The sequence below is a fragment of the Barbus barbus genome (assembly GCF_936440315.1).
Source record: "Barbus barbus genome assembly, chromosome: 13".
NCBI lineage: Eukaryota > Metazoa > Chordata > Actinopteri > Cypriniformes > Cyprinidae > Barbus > Barbus barbus.
The window spans coordinates 29,549,265-29,573,331 of NC_136741.1; the positions used below are offsets into that span (position 1 = coordinate 29,549,265).

General features: G+C 37.6%; 1 protein-coding gene across 5 annotated transcripts in view; it reads left to right on the plus strand.

The window, feature by feature from the left end:
- Positions 1-1,360: 1,360 nt before the first annotated feature.
- LOC306878938 (protein kinase C and casein kinase substrate in neurons protein 1) overlaps positions 1,361-24,067 on the plus strand; it is a 31,194-nt gene continuing 8,487 nt past the window's right edge. Inside the window, exon 1 of one of the 5 annotated variants that reach the window (XM_079431558.1) lies at positions 1,361-1,428. The gene's annotated coding sequence lies outside the window, so the exon portion shown is untranslated. Of the gene's footprint in view, positions 1,429-9,221; positions 9,360-23,359; positions 23,598-24,067 lie in introns of those variants that run through there. The other 4 variants (XM_079431561.1, XM_079431560.1, XM_079431559.1 and 1 more) reach the window with 4 other exon arrangements.

Below are 24,067 nucleotides of genomic sequence, written 5' to 3' on the forward strand. Positions count from 1 at the left end.
TTGAGATATTTCAAGTCTTTTGGTTTTGGCATGAGATCTGGGAACATTTCAAAAGCTATCGCTCAATTCAATTGCAGACTAAACCTCTTCACTGGATGCGTTAACAAGAGATGTGTTGGTTAATATATCAGCGCTCTGGCAGTTTGTGTTTGGCAGCGAACAGTGTTTTCCTGTTTCCCATCTGTGATGTGTTTGTGGACTTTTGGGATTGAACCTTACAGGAGCTTTGATTGTTGTTCCTCCTGTGCCAAGTTAACATTGCAACACCTCCATCTGCTTTCAGACACAGACCACCTGGCTTTGCAGTCAAACTCCTTTCAGGTAATTTTACATTTAGGAGCAGATTTGCAAGAAGTGATTACTTTAGTATCATTGAAATTATTTATTTTTAAATGCATTACGATTTTATTTTTATATTTTCTGTTTTGATTTGAAAATAAATAATTATATTAACTAAACTATTTAGTCTATTTTTGGTTTATTTAGTTTATCTGCCTTAAACTGAACAAAAATGTGAAAATGTTGCCTTGACAACTGGCTGAATTAAAATAAGTTTACATATTTTTAAATTGTATTATATTCTTCATAATTTATTTTCAAGTAATGACTTTTGCTATCGTTGTAGTTTAAGTTAAGAGATAATAACCCTGGATATTATAAGTGACAGGTTTAATGCAAAAATGCAAAGTAGCTAATGAATATTGCAGCAAATATTATGATGTCACCAAAGATTTAGTCTTTTTTTACTGCAATATGCACACATTGAAGCCCAAAAATAAGTAAGCATTAGCAATGTTTCACTAATAAGTGGCAAAAATGAACCTTTATGTGAAATACCACGTATTAATATCACTGTACTGTACCACAACCTTTTTTTTCTTTTTTAAATAGACTGAATTAGGAGTCGAATATAGTCAATTGTAAGTCTTGGACTAAAATTTGGAAAGTGAATGATTCAAATATATTTCACATATTAGTTGATCTTAGTGCTGTGCTTATTTCGGTAAAGGTCATTAATATGTAAAGTGGGTCTCTTGGCTGAGCATCCCCCCATTTGATACACAACACTGGCTGTGTTCATCCGATACCTTTGTGTTTTACTGATGTTCGACTCGCGAACGAATCGTTCATTCGAACCGATTCATTTGAACAGTTTCGCAATGCGTTTGTTAACCACTTCATTGTAACTAAGACTGCATGCTTACAGCAAATACATCAGTATTCCGTGTTCAACAAAATGTCTATCGAAATACTTATTTGATTATATGAAACTGTTCACTTCTGTGAACAGACTCGGTGAATTTGAGCCAACTCGCTAAAACGAACCGATTCGCTAAAACGAATCAGACGGCTCACCGTTATTGTGTTTTACTCGAGTGGAGGATCGTGTGTATCACAGAGAGGCTGGTTCTCCTTCATCTGTGTTTGGTATGTCTTAACGCATGCTTTTGTTCTCATTTAGCAGCAGAAATGAGGTTGCGTGTCGATATATGCGGACAGTCTTGCGTTATGTCCTTTATTTCTAAACGCTCGCGCAGTCTTTTAAGAGCACTGCGGTTCTTCGCAATGCTGAACAGTGAACGCTGTGTGCACCTGAATTAATATGCATGTGTCGAATGAAGTTGAATTACATGAATAAATTAGACTTTTGTGCACCATTATAGACAATCACACCGTTTTGCATGCATTTAGCAAAATATGATGTATTGGAACAAAAATAAACTACTTAAAACCTATTAGGCTATCTATTAATATTAGAAAACTTCGCATATTTTAAAGCCATTTTACAGAGAGACGTAAGGATGATTGTTTTAATAGCCTATTTATTGAATGTACTTACTAATTACCATTTAGATAAGCTATTCTAAAGTTATGCACATGTACAGGCTATATCTTTTTGGACATAATAAGCTTGCAAAAAGTACCATGGTATCATATGGTAATGCCATTACATGTACTAAAATATTACTTTTTTGTAAATAAGCGTACCTTATGTTTTTGTACCATATCTCAATATAATTGTTTAGAATATCTGTTTAGAATACTGCTGTCTACAATATTGGAAATATGATGCTGGCAATGATAAATAGCTCATTAATTTGACTTAAATCATCCTGCTAAAAGGGGTTAGCAACTTTAAAGTTTATAATTGACCGTTTTTGTCTTTAAAAAGGTTTGTTGTAACAAAAAAAATAAAAATACCAAGCATTATGGTTTTAGACCTGGTGCCATTGAAATACCTTGGAGTGCATGTGAATTAGGAATCTAATTTAGGGCACTTGTTATCCCGGTCCTCTATTCTGAGATCCACAATAGACCGTTTTAGTAAATGCAATTTCTGTTGCTCCCAAAGGAGACTTTACTGTCTTCTTGCATGATAAACTGCAAAGGTCTGCTTTAATGAATCAATAGCAGGTCTCACAGCTGGGAAGAAGGTGAATCGTTACAACAGTGTGTTATTTGATTAGTAAATGTCTGATGGTTGTCTCTGTTGTCATTTAGTTTGGTCTTACATTGCTGATCCCATCTGTCTCCACCAACAGTAAATACACATGTGAGTGTGTGTCTGCAGTGAACACCAGATGTCCTTTTGACTTCTTCTGTTCAAGTCAAAGGTGAAATCCTCCCCTCGGAGGGTCTCGAACTGTCCAAGGTCCTGAATCGTCCCTTGCCACCTGAACTCTTTAGCTCTGGGTCAGTTCGTATTGTTCTCCCAGGGAAAGCTTCTGATTTCTGTGCGGTTTTAGAGGAATTTAGCATTTCTTATACTTTAGATTCTATGTAGTGCTTAGTATTAATCTTATGTATATTTATTTGTTTTCTACATTTTCCATCTCATTTGTATGGAAGCTTGTTTCCACCACGGGGTAAAAACCAAAAAAAGGTAATTGCAACTTTTGATCTCACAATTGAGGCTTTTTAAACTCAGAATTGTGAGAAATAAAATTGCAGTTTTAACTAAACTCAAGGTACAATACAAGGTCCTTACACTCTGAACGCTTATCAGTGGGATAAAAATCTCAGTGCATCTGAAGATATGCTTCAGTTTAAAACTCTGCTGAAATTCCTATAGAAAGTAGATTATCATTGCATATTGCCTAATGTGTCACATACTTGTATACTGTTCAGTATGCAGAGAGTAGCACACTATTCCATTCTGAATGATGTTTCTGTTTGGTTGCATAACCAACACTGAATCATTTGTATTTTATCAGTCTAGACAAGTTCATGGTCAAGCGCCTGTCACTGTGAAGGATGACCCAGAGTTCAGCAGGGCCATGTCATTGCTCACTTTAGGATGACTGGGGTCAAGGGTTAGGCTCAAAGGCACAGATTTTATCACCCGGGTACCTACTTTCAACCTTTACACCTCACGTGGGATTCCAACCTGTAACCTGGTTACAGTGCTAATTCCTATTACTCTGATTTACTTACTCTGATTTGTAAACATTTTTTAATTACAAATTAATTATTATTTTTTTGCATTTTTTTAATATGCAAATTTAGCATTTTTTTGTGCATATTTTTTTAATAATATAAAAAATTTAAATATAAAATATAATATAATAAATGTTTGGCAATGTATTTCTAAAGTTAATTCAGTACTTTATAAAATACATGTAATATTTTATTTATAAAAATAATTTATAGAAAGAATATAATGAAAATAATATTAAATTGTTTTATTTAGAATATTAATTTATTATTTTATTAAATTAATTTAACATTTTATTGATAACATTAATTTACTATTTTATTTATAAAATAATTTTTTTTTTTTTTTTTTACTTTATATTAATAAAAAGGTATTTGCTATTATTTTGTTATTATTTACATGATTCAAATCAATATGTGGTTTCAGAATAGGACTTTATGAAATGTGACCCTGGAGCACAAAAGCAGTTTTAAGTCGCTGGGGTATATTTGTAGCAATAGCCAAAAATACATTGTTTGGGTCAATCATTTTTGATTAGTAATATGCATTGCTAAGAACTTCATTTGGACAATTTTAAAGGTGATTTTTCTCAATATTTAGATTTTTTTGCACCCTCAGATTCCAGATTTTCAAATAGTTGTATCTCGGCCAAATATTGTCCTATCCTTTCAGATGATGTATAAATCTCAATTTCGAAAAAAATGTACCCTTATGGCTGGTTTTGTGGTCCAGGGTCACAAATGTATATTTTGATGTTTTTGTCATCTTTATGATGACAGTATAGGAAGAACAGAATTATGTGGTAAAGAGAGAGAGATATATGATCAGAACATTGTTTCTGGTCAAATTTGAACCTGAGCTGCTGCGAAGAACCAGTATAAAGAGCATTTTAAGAGTCCAGGCACGTATGACATCTTTTATAGGATAGATTACGCTGTTCTTTGAAGCCTTAGGGAATCCATGCAACAAGATCTCAGCTGCTGCAGCTCTCCAGCGTCGTATTACCAGGAGGCTGGCTTGCTTTTTGACAGATTCTCATGTGTGTCTGAGCCGGTGTGGATATCAGCTGCTCTGTGACCTTGCCTTACCACACAAACACGTGCAAATCCGCACAGATACGGCTCTAGCTGCTGCCAGATCCTGCATTGATCTCTCTCTGCAGTCTTGCCCAAGTTTCAGATAGATAGAGAGAAACTAATTGAAGAGGATGAATCGATTTGAGACTAAACGCTTGAGAGAAGAAGACACCAATGAGATGCTGAGGTGAGATGCGAGATTTATGCTCTGAACATTGCCAAGCAAGTCTGCAGCGATCCGATATAAATAATCCGTTTCTCGGTTTCTAAACATCTCTGAAGATGTTTACTTGTGCCTCTCGAATGCTAAAAAGATGTGGGAGCGAGAACTAAGTGCAGTTTGTTAGATATTTCCACAACCCCACCCATAAGAAAGCAAAATCATGAATGAGATCTTTATACAAATCTCTATTGTTCTCCTAGGCTCCTTTTTACCGACTAAAATTTGCCAAGATTGAAAGTAATTCTTGTGTACTTCAGTCTCTTAAAAGAATAATCAATTAGGAACATATTTGGAGAATCTTCCATCAGTGTCTCATCAATGGATGCTCTGCAGTGAATGGGTGCCGTCAGAATGAGAGTCCAAACAGCTGATAAAAACATCACAATAATCCAAAGTAATCCACACCACTCCAGTCCATCAATAATTGCCTCTTGAAGTGAAAAGTTGCATGTTTGTAAAAACAACACATCCATTATTCAGTTGTTTCTAATCATTGCTTCTGTCCACAATAGGAGTCCGTAATTCATAATAACTCTTCCTCCAGTGAAAAAATCCCTCCCCTGTTGTCCTCTATCATCAAAATACACACACATAAACTGTTTTGGATTTGTATATTATTGGACACTCATTGTGTGAATGCTCTCTTTACTCTTAAAATATCTTAAAATATAAAAAATATAAAAAACATTCATGGAACCATTCCAAGGTTCCTTATAGAGGAAAACATTCTTTAAATGATTAAAATGCTCTTCACACTAAGGAGGACAATGGTTCTTTTAAGAACTGTTCATTGAAAGGTTCTTTAGGGAACCAAAAATAGTTCTTCAATGGTTCGTCTATTTTTAAGAGTGTTTTTTTGTTCAAATGCATTTCAGAGCTTCAGCGGTGCTGCTTTTCCGGGGTGTGACTGTCATCAGTGCTGTTAGCAGTTACGCAACCCCTCCAACACATTATTAAGACACACGTGCAGGAGAGAGATAAAGGGACTGTGCATCGCTCTCTTGAGGATTCACTGAATGATTCACTGTTTATGGCTCTTTTCCTACACAAAGCATCACCTGTTATGTTCAAATCCAAACACAGCTGTGGAGCTTTTGTATTTCACTAACACTGACATAGCACTTGAGTTGAGTGTTTATTATTGCAGGAATCGCTGTAATTGCTCATGCTTAGTGGTATTGTAAATGTTAACAGAAACTAATTCATCTTAACAGTTAATCACTGATTGAAGTGGAGCTGAAATAAAAATAGATAAATATTCAACTTAAAATGAAAATTTGAAATGTTGTCCTAGCAAATAACTGAAATGAGCTGAAGGAGTAAAATTACTAAAACTACAACAAAAATAAATTAAAGCTAAACAGATATTATAAAAATTACTAAAACACTAAAACTTACATGAAAACATACTAATAAAAGCTAATTAGAAATATGAATAAATACATATTTTTAAACCTTGCCTCTGCCAAATGCAGGAACGAACAAAGTCATTATCTAATGCAGTTGTTTTGCATAAATTGTATCACTTTTATGGCTGCTGTGGGAACGTAAATTAATTTATGTTAAATCAGTTTATTGATCATGCATATGCTTTAACTGGACCTGAAAATTTGAGCTAAAGAGGCCATTTTTTTTATGTCATTGTTGTCAGATTATATTCAGAATTAAATTATATTCAAACTTTCCTTTTCATCATTCTTTAAAGGAATAGTTCACCCAAAAATGCAAATTTGTTAAAAATTTCATCACCCTCAGGCCATCCAAGATTTAGATGAGTTTGTTACTTCATCAGAACAGATTTGGAGAAATTACATCATTTGCTCACCAGTGGATGCTCTGCAGTGAATGGGTGCCGTCAGAATGAGAGTCCAAACAGCTGATAAAAACATCACAATAATCCACACCACTCCAGTCCATCAGTTAACCTCTTGTGAATCAAAAAGCTGCTTGATGTTTTAAACTTTAAACCATCGCTACTGATCAAAATACGAGTCTGTAACGCTTCCTCCAGTGATAAAGTCCATCTCCTGTTGTCTCTCACATCAAAATCCACACACATATTTGTTTAGAGCTGTGTCAGACTGTTTTGGCTTGTAAATAATGCAGAATCTGTGCAGATTTCTTTTCTGATTCAGATGAGTCAACGTTTTCACTGGTGAAAGCAACATTATGGATAGAGGACTTTTATTTTAACTGCAAACAACAGTGTCTTCATGATGGATTTGTTTCTTACAAACACACAGCTTTTTGTTTCTCAAGATTTAAATTGATGGACTGGAGTGGTGTGGATTATTGTGATGTGTTTTTATCAGCTGTTTGAACTCTCATTCTGACGGCACCCATTCACTGCAGAGGATTTATTTGTGAGCAAGTGATGGAATGCATTTCTCCAAATCTGTTGCTATGAAGAAACAAACTCATCTACATCTTAGTTGGCCTGTGGGTGAGTGAAATATCAGCAAATTTAAAATGTTTGGGTTAACTACTCCTTTAATGCTAATCTAGTTAAAAGTATACCAGTCAGTGTGACTGCAGTGAACATTTGATGGCTCTCATGTCAAACAGATCCTGTCACTTTTAGTGTTATTGAGCTCAGGGCTGTGAGTGTGTGTGTGTGTGTGTGCAGTGTTGGTAATGCATGCTCTGTGCTGCCTCAGCCTCTGTATTTCACACTTGAATGCACAGAACAGGAGCCAAGAAATGTGTGGTAGATATCTATTTATTGTGTTCAGAGGTTCAAGCGTGAGGACGAGAGAGGCATGTACCGTACGGGTATACCTTATGCAAAGAAACTTTGAAATAATGTAAAGGTTGGTAGCTGCTGACTGCTCATTTTAGTTGTTATGCTTCATTTATGTGGCTTTCATTAGTATCCGGTTTGCAGCAAGCTGCTCTTAGATTGGATTTCATGCTGAGGAAGGAACCGAGAGAGAAAATACACGGCCTGAACATTAATATGGTTATTTAGGCAAAGGATAGAAGAGCACCCTTTGAATTTCCCTTTGGGTCGTGGAGGAAATTGGACTTCTGAAGGTGAAGAAAAGGCCATTGTCAGCATGAACTGGGTTTGAACTCATGTGAAATTGGCAAGACATTAGCAGAGTGAATCTGCGAGGCTCATCTTTTGGAAATTAGCCAGTGCAATTAACCGAGGCGCTGAGCTGGCTAAAGACGAAAAGACGAGTGACATACCTATCAAACTCTGATTACCACGCAAACCCTGCATCATCTGTGTCACTATATGCACTGTGAGGATCAGTACAGTCACTGCAGAATAGAATAAAACACAATAGCATTGCTGACACTGTATATATATATATATAAGGGCTGTCAGTCGATTACAATAAAAAATAATTAAAATCTAATTAATTACATGATGTGTTGATTAATTAATCGAATTAATCGGAAATTGCATTTGGCTGTGAAAATAAAAAAGAAAAGATTTTTTTTTTTTCATTTAAATGAGAATGTATTAAGTAGGCATTACAAATAGTAGCTTTAGAACTATAGAACATAAAAGAAGTTAATATGAGAAGCATTTTTTCGCTCATGCAATGGAAGTCATTGGGAACCAAAACAGCTTTGTTACCAACAGTTTTCAAAATACCTTCTTTTATATTCCACAAAAGAAAGCAGGCCTAAGTCATTCAGGTTTGAGTAAATGATCAATCTTTTGGGTAAACTATCCCTTTAAAGTTTTCCCCCTTTTTTCAAAAAAAAAATTAAAAACAAAACATTTCTTGTGCTTGTGCCACATGAGCCACAGAGTTAGAAGCATCATTTATGTCTGCAGCACAAACAGCACAGGACAATTTACACGCCAAATTTTAATACTTAAAGTGATTGGTTTGTTCGAATCATTAACCCGCAGAATGAGCAATAGCCTGGATTATTGCAAACTCTACTAACATGAGCCGTTTAGTTATAGTCTCAGCACTGAGCATCTCAGCTATTGATATTTGCTGTCCTCGGTCTGGCCTGATCAATGCTATTGACTGGTTCCTGTGGTGGGCGAGATCCAGTTCACTGTGTGCTGAACAGCTTTTAGTTGCCAATTAGCACCATTTGGCTTCCTTTTTTGACCGCAATATTGAACAACACCGTATCCATCAGTATTAGTCCCGATACTTTAAAAAAATATTTATTCTATCATTTAGAAATGCTTCTCTCAACTACTTTTTGGGGCATTAATACCCATGTCTGCTTCCCGATTCACTTACTAGTATGCATGCATGCACTAAACGGTATGTAACATGTAACAAATAGCATCCCTTCAATGAAGACTTGACCTGAAATATGAGTTTGATAAAAGAAAAAAGTGTATTTTCGATTGCGTCTGTCTTTTTAAGACTCAGTGTGTGGTAATGTTGACCTGTCATTGCTCTGGCTAATCATTGATTGTCTGCTGGGTGGGGTTGTCAAAGTTCACTTTAATGCATGAGTGTGTGTCAGAGCAAATGTTTCTAAATGAATATATACTGTGTGTGTATGTATCTGTAATAGAGAGTGAGTAAAGTTACGTTTGGCAGCTTTAGACACACCCATTAGTCCAACACTGGTCAGGAGTATCCAGTGTCACTCGCAGGTCCTGGAACATCTTCCTCTTTTAGGCTGGATTTACCAGGTGAGGCATTGTCTTATACTGAACAAATATTTTAAGTCTAAATCAAATACTGAAAGTCTGTCTTGAGTAAATTATAGCATGAGTAAGGGTGAATGTCATGAAACCTGGCAAGAATATGTCCAGGTTATTTCACACCAAAATCAAAAGAAATATTATGTTATATTATATTATATTATGCTTATACATTGTAAAAAGTATTTTTCATCGTTGTAAATAGAACAGAGATTATTGGAGTATATAAGAAAATAGTATTTCATGTTTAATTCAATGTGTTACTTGCTAATTATTTGTACAAATTACAATTACAATTATACAATTAAGCCTTTTTTTATGTGATTACCAATATGTGAAAAATAAGGATATAGTGTAATTTATTTATCATGATATTTGTTGTACTGGCTTTGATTTTTGCTAAATTATTTTATAATTAAAATAATAGAAAATAATCTACTTAGAATCAATATTGATAATAATAGGATTTACAAAACAAAATATAAATTAAAACATCTAGATGCATTATAAAAATTAGAATTTGAGAACAAAATATACTTAATCATCACATAAATAATGTAATTAAAAATAATTTCTTTAATTTGATTATGCAGTGAAATGTAACTTTTTTGAAAGTTAGTCAAGCTGACAAAAGCTTAACATTTGTGAGTTATAATGAATGATGATGAATTAATGAAATTCCAGTGGCATCAGATATCAGTTATCTGCAAATATGCCTGCAAGTATCACATTAATAAAGTGACATCATGCATTATGATTGAGTGTGTTATCTACAGGGCTTTTACAGCCCCTATTGTTGTAACGTGAAGCTTTTCTGTCAGTACCACAGAGGTGCTTGAGGATGTGCTGAAGTTTCCCTCTCAGCTCAGGAAATTACGTCTTCTCTTATTTCAGTACCGTCACCTTTCAGGACTGCTCTAATCTACTCGATGTAGAGCCGATAGGCTGAAATTGTGTTGACTTGTGCAGGGCAGCGTGTTAGCGAAAGCCTCGGTGTGTTTGGACATCCAGCCTGTTTTTGTTGGCCGTGTGGAGAGCTTTTGGGAGAGAGGTGTTTAGTTTCGGTGCAGGGTGCCGCTTGAATGCTTTATTTATAGCTGCAGACAGCAAAGAGAAGCCAGTCATTGCTGAGGAGAATAAGGGATAGAAAATGACTAATTTGTATGCAGAAAAAGTCACTGAAAAAAGATTGGTGTAGGGTTTACATTGAAACATTTTTATAAAATTTCTCAATCTGCATTGGTTTATGCTGATCAGAGAGAAACAGCTTCTGCACATTCTCACATCTGCACATTTTCATTTTTAATAGTGATAGAAATGGATATAAAACAAAATAAATGTATAATATAGAAGTATTGATAAAAGTAACATTGTAAAAAATTATAAAATATATTAACAAAATTAGTATAATTTTTATAAACTTTTTTGTAGGTTTTACTTTGAAGTAATTTTCTATAACTTCTGTTTTATTATTTATTATTACTGAATCAACTTGACTGCATTAGGTTACAGGATTGTTCTTTAAGGTTGCATCTCCACATTTTAATAGTATTATTTTAGTATTTGTAATATTTATAAAAAAATTATAAAATGCCACAAAATAAAGCATATTACAATTGGTGTAAAATATTTTTTTCACTCAGAAACATCTGATTTCATTTACAAATAATTGCAAAGAAATGGTGAGCATTTTTACAGTGTCTATATGCATTTATATGAAAATATTGTATTAGATTAGGACAGTAAAATGCAAAACAGAGGGATTTTCAGTGGGGGTCTCATATTTTGGACCCTGGTGATAATATAACCCAAAGCCCCCCCCCCCCCCCCCCCCCCCCCACAAAAAAAAACCCCCATCACCACTTGTCTTTTTTGCAGTTCACTTCCAAGTCCTGACAAAAATTTCTACAAATACAAATATTCCAGATATTTTCTCAATTGATGTGATGTCAAACAATGCGTGATAACTATTCAAGAATGATCTAAAAATATGTTTAAAGTAGTTTTCCATGGACTGTATAGCATGTGACACTGTTGGTGTCAGTTGCCCAAATGTAAAGCTGTTTATCAGAAGATGTCTTATCTTATGAGACCTTTGCAAGAACTTGAAGTGGTTGTGTGAGGAAATCATGAGCCGTGACATCAGATCTGGAGTCACATCACACATGCATGATGAAGCATTTCAGCCGACCGAGAGAAAATACAGCCCACATGGCTCAAGTTATAGTGCTTTGATGTATGCGGGTATGCAGGGACTCTAGAATCGTTTGTCGCTGTGATCTGTTAACTGAAGGCAATGAATTATTCATCAGTCCTGGGCTCAGAAGAACAGCTGATCATAATCCTGCCACTCTTGCATTTTCAGAAATGGAAAACGTGCACTGAAAATAAAAATGGTGTAGGATTTGCTGGCAGCTTTCACACAGAAATTTCGCAAATTATTACAAAGAAATAGCAACACATCAAATTAAACGTGACTTTTTGAAGTAGAAAGACTGAAACTGAATGCATGACAATAATTACATTTGAAAAATAATTCTTTACAGTGTGGGTCATAACGTTTAGAGAGAAAAGAGCTTTTTCTGAGATCATTCCCTGTTAGCAGGATATGTGATAAAACAGAAGCCAGACTTTTATTGGCAGCTGAAAGCATGATCAAATTAGACAAAGTTTTCAGCAAACGAACATACAAAGGCAAGAGAATATGTTTAAATGAATGACTAACAAGCATCAGAATTCTTTGGAATTCCATGGAACTCTGTGCAGCTCGAGTCGTCAGGCTCTGATCTGGAAGCGCTTGTATGTTTGAGGAACAGGACCAGCGTATAGGCTGTGCTTGTCTTCATTGATCTGTAGGTCTCATGAGTGCTGCAGTGGAGGACTGCAGATGTACAGCAGCAGGACACTTCAGGGGCACTTCAGGTCAGACTATGTGTACAGTTTGAGTCAGTATTCACTGAATTTACCATCCAAATAGCCACCGCATTGCCATAAAAATGGCTAAATGTCTTTTAGGTTTGAGTGTGTATGTGTGGGCTTGACTTCTGCTGCTGCTCATGCTGTTCCTCCTGCTGACTGATCAATAAGAGTCAGTTCTCCTCCTCATCCATCTCTCATTACGGCTTTCTTCACTCCATCCTTTTTGCTTCGACCTCAAGTGAGGTTGGTGGTTTGAGGCATACCAGAGAAATGTACTGCAGATTTTACTTACAGTATATGTAGCATTGGTGTTTAACATTTTATAAAAGCAATAATCCACTTGTTAAAGTGATTGAAGGGGTAGAAACACATAGTTATCTCTAAGTTTAGATATCATTTCCATTTTCTTAGCTGGGTCTCTCTTTAGATGTCATTGACTGTGATGTATTTGAGGGCTGTCGACATGCACACATGATTTGTTGAACTTCCAGCCTTGTAAGCATGTTATAATTATGGCAACATAAAGCACTGACAAATAAGCCTGGTGTAAACATTATTATGAAAGTCAGTAACAAATTACACAAACTAAAGTAGATTGCAGAAATATAAACACAAATCTATTGCTTTACCACACTCAGTAATTAATTCCAAGTCACTGTAATAAACATATGTAGACATGTGGATTGCACTTTTTAAACACTGTCTGTTAACTTTAGACAGATTTTAAATAAATAAATAAGAATATATATACACAGGGGCGGACTGGCCATCGGGAGCACTGGGAGAATTCCATCATGAAAATATATCTGTCAGGGAACTGTTGTGTGTCTGTCATGTGTTCCTGCCCCTTGTGCCCATATTTGGTTTGTTTCCTGTCCTTGTCATATGTAATCATCAGTTAATTCTTGTCTAGCCGTGTTCGTCTCATTAGCGTGTGTATTTAAGTTCCTGTCTGTTCAGTTTCGGGGCGTCTGGTCTACTCGTTACTCCCCGGTGTTCCTGTGCGTAAGCTTTGCCTTGTCCTGCCCTGATGTCCTAGTAAAGTATGTGTTTGAGTTACATCCTCGTTTCCGTGTTTCCTGTGTCCTCCCTGCTGTGTGCACCGTGACAGAAGACCAGACCTAAACAGTAAGCGGCGCCCCTTCACCTCGTTTTGTTTTCCGTTTTTTAAAAGTCTTTTGTTTGTTCCTGTTTGTCTGTCCCTCGCGGCATGGAAGTCGCCGCTCGGCATCCCGCCTTAGCCCACTGCAAGTCCGCGTGGGAGTTCGGCGGGATCACCGCGAGTGCCGCGAGTCCGCTGGCCGCGAGCCCTGCAGTCTGACGATCGCGGGAGAAGTTCGCCGTTGTCCGCGGCTCATCCAACCCGCCGATCGCGGGAGATATCCGCCGCTTTCCGCGGCTCACCGACCCCGCCGTTCGCGGGAGATCACGTCGCCGTCCGTGGGGAAAGCCCACCCACCGTCGGCGGCTCCCCTGTGCACGCCGCCGATCCGCCTCTGACTCAATGCCCGCCGGCCAGCCTCTGACTCAAGGCCCACTGGATTGCTGCTGACTCAAGCCCGCCGGATTGCCGCTGACTCATGCCCATCGGTCGCCTTTACCCTCTCCGTGGATCTAGTCCACACGTCATGGCCAGGAGTGCCATATGTATGTCTCGTTGTGCCCACAGGAACATTTTAAATTTACCATGTCTTGTCTTGTCCATGGAGACTCGTCTGGGGCAGGCGGCTCCTTGAGTTGTGGCCATGGAGGCCAGTCGCAGCCGCTTGCCCCCCCGTCGCAGAAGTGGAGGAGGTTGCTGAGGGACCCTGTAAGGGCCCCTGACTCCTCGTCAAGCCCAGAGGAAGACTCAGCTTCCTAGCCAGCCCAGGAGGGCTTCGGGTTCCTGTGGGATGTCTTGTCGTGTTTGTCTGACCCTGGAGGGTTTCCTGTCGTGTCTTGTCGTGTTTTGTCTGTCTAGCCCCGGAGGGCTCCTGATACCCCCTGGATTCCCCATGGAAATTTTGGGGGGGGGTAGTAGAGCTCTGGGTGGAGTGGGTGGGCCGATGAAGGATGCCATGGCCACAGTTACCACCTGCCATGGCCTCCTGAGCTCCCTGCTCCGCCATGGGTCCTGTCTGTCTGTTCCGCTCTGGAGGTCCCCGTCCTGTGGTCCGTGTCTGTCCTGAGAGGCCTCCAGAGCGCCCACCCCCCCTCCCTGATGGAACTGTTAAGGCTCGGGACGAGCCTTTCGGGAGGGGGGAGTTATGTCAGGGAACTGTTGTGTGTCTGTCATGTGTTCCTGCCCCTTGTGCCCATATTTGGTTTGTTTCCTGTCCTTGTCATATGTAATCATCAGTTAATTCTTGTCTAGCCGTGTTCGTCTCATTAGCGTGTGTATTTAAGTTCCTGTCTGTTCAGTTTCGGGTCGTCTGGTCTACTCGTTAACCCCGGTGTGTGATGTCCTTGTCTGCCTTGCCTTGTCCTGCCCTGTCCTGATCTTCAGTAAAGACTATTATTTGAGTTTATATCCTCGTCTGCGTGTTCCTGGTTCCTCCCTCGTGTGTGCACCGTGACAATATCATCATGTTTTCAACACATGAGGTCAGTGAAATGTTCTATGATTGGGTGTTAATATTCTGTTCAGTAATTGGTTAAAGCCAATGCGGCTGCCGCTGGATTTTGGGTGCACGAACACCGCCCGCCCGCTTTCAGCATGTCTCCCATTGAAAATGAACTAGACACTCGCGACTGCCGCGTCCCGTGTGAAAGGACCTTTAATATTAATTTATTATGCTTTCTCTCATATTAGAGTGTAATCGCAGCCTCTGCAGTTGAAAAATCACGTTTTTTCATATCGCGATATAATCGCAAATGCAATTAATCGTTCAGCCCTATACGTAAATGATAACCGAGTGATTACTGATTTGTCAAAAGAGTTGCAGGAATAGTTCATCTAAATCTATTGGGTTTGAATGAGTAAATGATATGAGAATTGTTGTTTTTGGGTGAACTGTCCCTTTAATTTGCTCTGTCTCATGGCACAAGGATGCATTAAATTGATCAAAAGTGAAAAATAAAAATATATTTACAAATGTTTCAAATAAATGCTGCTATTTTGAAGGAATCCTGAAAAATGTATCATGGTTTCCACAAGAATATGAAGCAGCTTAATAATATACAGTTTTATTATTTTTTAATAATCAGTTCAGTCAGGAGTCAGGACCACTCTGTTCGAGTCAGAATATTGTAGAGGTCTGAACTTTATATTTGGCGGCAGGCTTCAACTCTGAAGGGTTCAGTTCTGAGCTATCAGAACCCAGGTTTGAAAAGTAGTATATATTTAGAATAATTAAATCTGCTTACATTTTCTGTATTTCCAAAAGCAAACAAACTGGTTAGACCGTTTTTAACTATAACTTAACATTCAATTGTATTACTGGCCTGATGAGAAATGAGAAATGTATGCTAGGCTTTGGTTGGTAAACAGTCTTTAACATGCCACTAGACATTTTTATGTCCCTGTCCCTGACACAGAAACTCATTCATCAATCATTGACATCACTGTATTTAATACTGTCATGGGAAAATGTCAGGAAGTGTTCCAGCGGTTCTGCCATTCCTGGTCTTTGTTTATCATCTTCATATGACATTTCACATATATCACATAACTGTAAAGCAGCGTTTCCATCATTTCATGAGATTGTTTTATCATACTATTGCTGTATAACTGCAATAAAATGCTATACATTTATAATTACGAGGGAAATCCATTGTAAACAGCACCAATAGTCTTTAGTATTTTGTAAAATAAAAGAAATAGAAACCTTAAAGCTGAATTCCAATCCAATATAAAATATCTTACAGTTACAATTTTATATAATTTCTGAGATTTGTGAGACTTTCTCTAGTTAGTCTAATCTTTTAGTCTGATATGATGTTTAAAAATGTCTGTATTGTCATTAAATAATTTTTATATAAAAATATATATTCTAAAATATGCTATATACTATAAAATAAGTTACTAAAATAATACAATTATGTTGAAAATAGCCCCAAATATTGTTTCTTCAGTGTTGTTTTTGTCGAAAATAAATAGAAGCCTTAAAGCTGAATTCACCCCAAGGCCCCCCACCACCTCACTCTGTCAGAATAATTCAAGTCAAATGTGATTAGTCTCTCTTTCTCTCACTCTCTCATACACACACACACACACACACACACACTGCTGCACTTGTGAACACCCACTTTTTTTCACAAAGACGTGTTTTTAACTACCCGGCATTAGAGATACAGTGAGTTTGACTGCGTCTGCAGTTACTCTAAAGCCTAACGAAACGCTTAACCCAGGAACAAAGAGGTGAAACTGAACAAAAGTGTGTAGAGGAGCTGCAGTTGGGTTGGTTTTTGGCGGTGGAGGGTCCCACATGCCTGGGATCTGAAGGCAGCCTGTGCCCTGCCTGAACGCGGGGGATCGGTGAGCCTTTTGTTGCTTTTCCTCTTTTGTCGTGGCTGGAGCGTTAGTCATCAGTATGGAGGAGATGATGCATGTGTTGGAGGAGAGCATTGTTTCGGGGAAGCGTGGGGTTTTGTTTTTAACTGTGATTCGTATTTACATTCATGCATTTGGCAGACGCTTTCACGCTGCTTGCATTGCATTCAAGGTACACATTTAATTATGATTAGTTGAGTTTATCAGAGTTACATGCTCATGCAACTGGCTGGAGTCTCTGTTTTTGTGTCTATTTTAGTGCATTTATACATGCAGCGACCTTTGATCTATTGGCGTGTAGATTGTATTTGAATGTGCTTGTATTATTTAACGCGGTGTCATATCATTTTAAATGAGATATAGTATTAAATGCCAAGATAAGGTTATCTGACTTATTTGAAGACATTTATAATGTAATCTTAATATAGAAAGTGATTGAAGTTTATGATGTTAAATAATGTGGCATGTTTTATGCATTTGTGATGCAATGTTTTGAATGTTGCTATGATCTAAGTCAATCAGCAGTTTAGGATGCCTAACCACTTTTACAGTTCTTTTGTCTGATGTGCCAAATAGAGTCAAGTGCAATGACTAAAACGCCGCCCACTGCTGCCACATCAGTTTGAATGGATTAACTGAACATGCTGCCCAAATTGAGGACATTTTGCCAAATTGTTTTTGAGCAACTTGCACAATAATGTCTTTAACCCTGTTTTTTGAAGCTTTAGAAAATATATTTTTCAAAAAAAAAAAAACTTTTTGGGTGTATCAGGCTTTTATTGTTTATTTGGATCCCCATTAGCTTCCACAAAGTGGTTACTAGTCTTCCTGGGATCCACAACTCATATCAACGTTTATGTCTCATATATGATGCAGAGGAGAATATGCAGCTCAAACTCAAGAAAAGACCTCAGGTTTATTAAGAAGCTCAAACTGAGCAAAAGTGTGCAAGATGCTGATATTTATGTGACCAAAAAGTTAGTCAGTTTCCACCACTGAGTATAGCAGATATTTACATAAAATCTTTATCATAAAAGCTTTGTAGTTTTAAAACATATAATGCAATGCAATACATGAGGATGAGAGATGAACAAATAAATATAAAACATGATTTTTCTATTTAAAAGAAAAGGATTTATGGATAGCTAAATAAACCAAAGATGCTTCAGTCCATAAAGTGTTCATCTTGAAGAATTACCGTAACACTTTAGAATAAAGTTCCATTTGTTAATGTTAGTTAACATAAACTAGCAATGACAAAGCATTTATTAATCTTCATTTTGATTCCATCATTTACTAATACATTATTATTGTATCTATTAATATTATTTAATGGACCTGAGCTAACATGAACTAACAATGAACAGTTGTGTTTTTATTAACTAATGTTAACAAAGATTAATAAATACTGTAACAATGTATTGCTCAATGTTAGCTAATGCATTAAATATAATTAACAAATGGAACCTTACTGTAAAGTGTTGCCATAATTACTTACAATATTCACAAGTTATTATACATTTGCTTTATAATAATTTAACAGCAAAAAGACACATGAACCACAATCTGAAGGTGGACGTTTGTACAGTGATACTAAAAGGCTTTGTGATACTATCAATCAGATGATGACAGAAAGGATTGTGTGCAACATGTAGATCACTTAAAAGCCTTTGAAATTTGCATATCAAATATGATCCAGTAGGCCTTATAGTATTAAGATTTCTTTGTTGCTAATTTTGGTGCATTTGTGCCATCATTGTTTTTGTCTCTCTGAACTGTGTTCACATTTATTGGTTTCAGTTGACACAATTATTATTCAGCCCCCCTTCCGGTGTCTTAATAAATAACTGGAGGCCCTTAAATCAGAACGTCTCATCTTGTCAGGTCTGAATAATGGCATGACATCATCATGGCTCGCCTATAATTTTATTATCATTGAAAACACTCAGAAGTCACTTGAGTCATTTGTCAATGTCGTTTTCGTTCGTTTTCATAGTACGCCTTCAGCGAGCCATAGTATGGCATTCATACATTTTCTTCCAAGGTTATATTAGATGTCTTAAGATTGTGTTCAGGTCATGTTTTTATGATACTGTGACATTGGATTTGTCTCTTCTCTCTGGGTTCTTCTTCATTTCCTTCAGTGTTTTCACTTTGATTGATGCCCATCATTTTGACGAGATGTTTGTCAATCAGCGATAGAGAGTTAAATATTCATGATATAATCAGGCCTCAAACTGAAGCCGAGAGTTTGTTTCCGGGCATAATGTGGCCAGATATAAAGTGGCAGTGGGATTTAATCATACTGAACCATTTGTGTAGTTTGGTCTGATGACACCTTTGTGTTCAAAGTCTGTGCAACATCTGTGGACATCTGTGCAAGTTTATAAATTTGTCTTGAATGCTCAGAATACTAAATTCATGCCTAACACAAAAAAAAAAGACTTCATGCTTTTTGTAATATTTGAAGGAATAGTTCACCTAAAAAATGAAAATTGGCTGAAAATGTACTCACTCTCAGGCCATTCAAGATGTAGATGAGTTTGTTTGTTCATAGGAACAGATTTGGAGAAATGTAGCATTGCATCACTTGTTCACCAGTAACTAACTGAAATAAGCCTGGCTTATTTGGTAAACTTGTTTTATGAAACAGGCCCCAGGTCCTCCACATATTTAAAGGTGAATAAACAGACATCTCTTGCTTGTTTAGGTATTTTTATATTTCAGAGGATGGATTCAGTGATGACGGAGTAGAACTTTTTCAGCAAGTCCTGTGGCAGGTTGAACTTCCTCAGAGTCAATGTGATTGTCCCACTTCAGGTCCTGAGAGATGAATAAAAAGACATCTCTTGCTTCATCCGATTCGACCCCAGGTAGTCTGATGGCATTTTGTTGATTTTGACTGTCCATCTGGAGTAAGGCAGGCCCTTTCACCTCCCACAGAATAACTCACGGTGACTCTGTATCCAGCACAACACTGGACCAATGTCTCTTACATACTTCCACTTTATGTCCTCTTGGCACTCCTGTTAAAAATACAGAATACGTGTGTGTTGGTCCACTAAACATTTGAAGTGAAGTGAAGTGAAGTGACATACTGCCAAGTATGGTGACCCATACTCGGAATTCGTGCTCTGCATTTAACCCATCCAACATGCACACACACAGTAGTGAACACACACCCGGAGCAGTGGGCAGCCATTTATGCTGCGGCGCCCGGGGAGCACTTGGGGGTTTGGTGCCTTGCTCAAGGGCACCTCAGTCGTGGTATTGAGGGTGGAGAGAGCGCTGGACATTCACTCCCCCCACCTACAATCCCTGCCGGCCCGAGACTCGAACCCACAACCTTTGGATTACGAGTCCGACTCTCTAACCATTAGGCCACAACTTCCTTCTTCACAATTTGTCATACTAAATAGTATTTACCTCATCATTTTGCATACAAGAATATTTATGATTTTAAACCACAAAAATCAATCACTACAGTATCTAGAGAAATGCTCCCACCGTTCCTCCAGACCTTTCTTTACAGTTGAAACAGCAGCAGGAACCCCTCATCCCAGCAGAACTGCTCTACATCAGACCAGGACCAAAAATGCGTAAAACATGACAAACAAACATTGACAATCATTATGTGATCTTTCCATTAATATAGAATAACACAAAGATAATTTGTCACAAACAGAGTTATCCAGCAATTCATAGTGAAATGATGTGGTTGCTCAACCAAGTTACTGTGCAAGGGTTCTGTGATCAGTGTATATCATTAAAAATATCATAAGGTGACATTAGGTGAACTACACAGAACAATAAACCCTCTTGCCTGAATGACTATCGCCCAGTTGCCCTCACATCTATAGTCATGAAGGTTTTTGAGAGACTTGTAAAGAGCCACATTTGCTCCTCCATCCCTGATACTCTGGACCCTCTTCAGTTTGCCTATCGCCCAAACAGATCCACGGACGATGCCATTTCTCACGTTCTCCACTCTTCCCTCACACACTTGGATAGCAACAATGGAAATTATGTAAGGCTGCTATTCATTGACTATAGCTCAGCTTTCAACACTATAGTCCCCATCAAACTGGCATCTAAACTCACAGACCTCGGCCTAAACTCCTCACTCTGTGACTGGATTCAAGACTTCCTCACCGGCAGACCTCAAGTGGTGAAAGTTGGCCAGTTCACCTCAAACTCCATCACTCTGAACATAGGAGCCCCACAGGGCTGTGTCCTGAGTCCCCTGCTCTACTCTCTCTACACGCATGACTGCGTGTCCTCTCACAGCTCCACATCTATTGTCAAATTCGCTGATGATACTGTGGTTCTGGGCCTCATCTCCAACAACGATGAGACCGCATACTTGGACGAGGTAGAGAGACTCACATCATGGTGCCAGGACAACTGTCTCTCTCTGAATGTGAGCAAAACTAAAGAGCTGATCATGGACTTCAGGAAGAGACAGCAGCAGCCCTACACACCTCTTATGATCAGTGGGACCCCTGTGGAGAGGGTGAGTAGCTTCAAGTACCTTGGTGTAAACATCTCCGAGAACCTGACTTGGACTACACACATCCAAACTCAGGTAAAGAAAGCCAGGCAAAGACTGTACCATCTGCGACAGCTGAGGAAATTCAGGGTCTCACCAGCAATCCTGAAAACTTTCTATTCAGGGACCATAGAAAGTGTATTGACTCAGTGCATCTCAGTGTGGTATGGAAACAGCTCCAATCAGGACTGCAAAGCACTACAGAGAGTTGTGCGCTTAGCTGAGCGCATCTCAGGGTCTGCTCTCCCCTCTCTGCAGGACATCTACCTCAAACGCTGCAAAAATAGAGCTGTCAAAATCATCAAGGACTCTAATCACCCTGGTAACCAGCTATTCACTTTGCTTCCTTCTGGTAAGCGCTTCCGTAGCCTGATGGCAAAAACTGAGAGACTTAGGAGGAGCTTCTTCCCCCAGGCCATCAGGCTCCTAAACTCTAACTCTGTGTCATAACATCACTTGACTCCATGTAAATATCACCATATCAATAAGCTATTCATAATTTTTCTCTACCTCATATTGCTGCTATTATATACCCTGTACAACTTTTTTGCACATTATTTTGCACATTCCTCTTAGTACTATTTAAGTCAACAACATACTGACCTGCACATTTATATTTATATTTTTTATCTATCTTTTTATTTTATTCTTTTTATTTTATTTTATTTTTTTCTACTTTTCTTCTCTTAATATTTGTATACTTTATAATTGCACTGTCCTTGGAGCGGACCTGACCTACATTTCACTGCTGGTTATACTCTGTATAATTGTGTATGTGACGAATAAAACTCTTGAATCTTGGATCTTGAATCTAAGGGAGTGTTTTTTTTGTGTGTTATAAAAAAATTGCACATTCAGTCAACATTCATTTCATGTTGTAAGAATCAGTGCACTGATTTTTATGACATGAAATGAACTCTAACTGAATGTGCAATTTTTTTAATAACCCTTTTTTTATAATACATAACACCCTTACCTACTCATATACACACTCTATCCCTCTCACATATGTATTTATCTCTCCCCACACACATGATATTTTTACTGACACTGATCACAGAACCCTTGCACAGTATCTTGGTTGAGGAACCACATCATTTCACTGTCTTGCTGGATAACACACTCACACACACACACACACACACACACACACACACACACGTTAGTGATATCTAAGTAATAACGTGCCTGCGTACAGTTGAAAACACATAAGCATGCTGAACTGTTGTTTACACACATGCACACAAACGACGCACACATTCAAGTTGTCAACGTTTTAAGTCTTCGTAAATACTAAAGATTTTTTTTTTTTACTTTTTTTTAGCGGTTTGCAAACATTTCGACCTATCTTCTTATCGATCAACAGAGCTGTTTTTAATTTTTTTTTAATTTTATTATGTAATAACAAAACAACAATTACAAAGACAGAGAGAACAACAAAAAAACAATGAGGGTTATAAACAATAATCCGAAGCATACTAAGTTATCTTATAAGACTTACACCATAAGAGAGTCTTACATGCAATAGAATTATTAGAGTTACTCAACGAGTTTACATATCAAAATCTTTCCTGAAAATAAAAAAATGAGTTTTCTTTGAAAATTTACATTTATGAATGTAAAATTGAGCAAGAATTAGCACTAGATTAATAATAAATTTGCAGTGAGAAGGGTCTAGATTTAAAGAATAACCAAAAAACACAATTTTGGGGGTTATACAGAAATTTGGATATAAATATTTTTTAACAAAATTGGAAAAGTCAACCCAAAATACTTTACAATAGACACAGTCCCCAAACAAATTATTGATTGTTTCTTCAGACTGAAGGCAAAAGGAGCAATTGGGGGAAATATTATTGTTAAATTTAGCAAGTTTGTAGTTTACCGGATAGCAATTATGGATAATTTTGACAACTTTATTAGATAAGAAGAATTTTTGTCGAAGAAGCCATTCTATATCTTATCGATACTTTTTCCTGTTTCAAAATAATAAGTATGTGACGTATTTGGACACAGGCGTGGCTTGTGACGTCACGCTTGGATGTGGGCGGGGTTGGATGGCCACCGCAGGCTGATGGCGTTTCCTTGGTTACAGCTGTAAACAAAGCAGAGCTGCTCTTTTTAAATACAACAGTAATATGCAATATGGAGGTAAGACGAAAAGAAAATACAATCTAAACATTTCTGAAAACAGCCAGTTTCCATCAGAGATGCATTCGTGTCAACCACCAATCCGAACGGAGCATGTAACGTTAGGATGTTCTTCCAATATTTCGCTCGTGGTGAAGTGAGTTTGCTCTCGTCTCTGGCCTCAACAGCTGTTTACAGTTGGTTCGTTTAAGCATTAATTGTGTTAAGTTCTCCAATCATTAGTCAGAAGTGTATGCGGTTAACGTCGCTTCGCCGCTTGTACCGGTGTGTCATGTTTGTTTTTATTCATACCGTGTCTGTAACGTTAATTCAAACCGATTTACCGTTTGAACCAGTAACGTTAACGTAACTTATATCGCCCAGCTGTCCAAAATACTAGCTCATAATTCATAATAACGCTCATTAAAATCCACCATCTTTGTTCAGAGCTGTTTTAGACTGTTATTGGTTGTAAACTTTGCTTGATCTGTGCAGATTTTTCTCATGATTCAGAAGAGACAACTTTTTCACTGCAGAAAGCAATATTATGGATTATGGACTTATATTTTAGCCAGAAGCAACAGTTATACGTTAAAACGTCTTAATGATGGATTTGTTTCATACCAA